This window comes from Oratosquilla oratoria, chromosome 29 (genome assembly GCF_046742065.1).
Source record: "Oratosquilla oratoria isolate Oo_2021 chromosome 29, ASM4674206v1, whole genome shotgun sequence".
In the NCBI taxonomy this organism is placed as follows: domain Eukaryota; kingdom Metazoa; phylum Arthropoda; class Malacostraca; order Stomatopoda; family Squillidae; genus Oratosquilla; species Oratosquilla oratoria.
Window position 1 is genome coordinate 5,495,765 of NC_134805.1, and position 2,455 is coordinate 5,498,219.

Sequence of the window (2,455 nt, forward strand, 5' to 3'; positions counted from 1 at the left end):
AAATAAACTATTAAGTGAAATTTTGCCACCAAATGTGACTTGGTATAGGTACGTTGACGATGTTCTTTGCCTGTGGCCCAATTCTGAGGATTTAAATGCATTTTTGCAATCTCTGAATAATTTAGTTCCCTCTATTAATTTCACTGTTGAACTAGAAAATAGGAATGGTAATGATTTTAAGTTCAGTGTTTATAGGAAGCCGACAAATGTTTTGTCTTATATTCACTATTACTCGTCTCACCAGGATAAAGTAAAATATTCTGTCTTTTCTTCTATGTTTTTACGTGCTCTTCGTATTTGCAGCCCTGATTTTATTGATGGGGAATTTGAGTACATTGTTAATGTTGGTCTTGGATTAAAATACTCCAAAAGATTTTTAGACCGCGCTCTCGCTTTAGCGAAAAAAACTTTTTATAGTGTTCAAACATCCCCCCCCCCCTTCGACTATAAGAATCTTTTGATTTTACCTTTTAGTAACAATCTTGCTCAAGTTCCCCATATTCTTAAAACATGGAATATCAAAGTTGCGTTTAATCATCCAAATACTTTTAAGAAGTTAATAATAAAAAATTCATCTAATGACTCAGTTGGTTGCATAAACAGGATCCCTTGTGGAGATTGTGAAAGGTATTATCTTGGACAAACAGGCAAAGAACTCGCAACTAGGGTCAAGCAACACAAGTACAGTGTAAAAACAGCACATGAGTCTAGTGCGCTAATTATCCATAAGGAGATTTCGATCATCGTATCGATTGGACCAGTGCCTCTTCTATCATATATTGTGATTCATTTACCAAAAAAAATATCATTGAAAGTTGCATAATAAAAAATTCTGAAGGATCTAATATTAATATTAGCTATGGTATGTTAAAATTAGATAATTTTATCATTGACAAAATTTGTAATCAAATTAAGTCATTACAAAAATGATTTAATTGTAAGTGTTCAATGTTTGTGACATTTTCTCCATGTGTTATGTCCGTTCTTTTCCCAGTTTATTGTATTACCTCTTATATACCTATGTGACAATTTTCTTTGTTGTAATCCCCTGAAGATGTGAAATATCACAAAAGCGCTTGGGAATTCTAGTTTTCTTTTCCGTTTTTTTTCCTGTGGTTATCAGCAATCTTTTGGATCACGTGGTGTTGTGATCTTTTTGCATATATATATATATATATATATATATATATATATATATATATACATATATACATACATACACACATACATACATACATACATACATACATACATACATACATACATACATACATACATACATACATACATATACCAAGAGGAGGTAGCCAAAAAGGAAAAGGCATAAAATCATTCCCACCCATTCCATCCCTGAATACACTCCACGCCCCTCCACCCTCCCTCATATCTTAGCACCTCCTGGATGCAGGTCATCCCTGCACCTTGTCCACTGCCCTGGGTCAGAAGCAGATGTCGCAAGACACAGCACATCCACAGCAAGGCCGCTTCATTAAATCGGCGACCCCCCCTCTCCGTCCCCCCATGCATAAAAGGAGAAGACGGGGAGAAATCCCTGCGGGCTGCGTCAAATTTTGCTCACACATACTACCTCACCCCCCATCCCCAAGCCCATTCCACCTCATGCATCACAACATCATCCATATACAACCATTCTCCATTCACCCATGCCTTCTGTCCTCTCCCGTCCTTCCTCAACAGACATTCCCCTCTTCCCCAAAGCCCCCTTCACCCCATCCATCCAACTCATCCTAGGACGTCCCCTCATGTTCACTCCCTCCACATCTGCCTTCCATACCTCTTTTACTAGTCTTTCTTCACTCATTCTTTACATGTGTCCAAACCATATATACATATATGTATATATACATATACATATATATATATATATATATATATATATATATATATATATATATATATGTGTGTGTGTGTGTGTGTGTGTGTGTGTGTGTGTGTGTGTGTGTGTGTGTGTGTGTGTGTGTGTGTGTGGTTGTGTGTGTGTGTGTGTGTGTGTGTGTGTGTGTGTGTGTGTGTGTGTGTGTGTGTGTGTGTGTGTGTGTGTGAATATATATATATATATATATATATATATATACATATACATATATGTATACATATATTTATATATATATATATATATACATACATATGCATATATATAGGCATACACACACGCACAATCACACATGTATATATATATATATATATATATATATATATATATATATATATATATATATATATATATATACATGTATGTATATATATATATATATATATATATATTATAGATATATAAATATATATACATTTATTTATAAATATATGTATATATATACATATATATATATATATATGTATATGATAAATTGTTTAAGACAAATGAGAGAGTGATAGGTGGGGAAGGGTAAACGAAGATGGGCTAAGAATACATTTATTGTTCTTACGTTTCGGT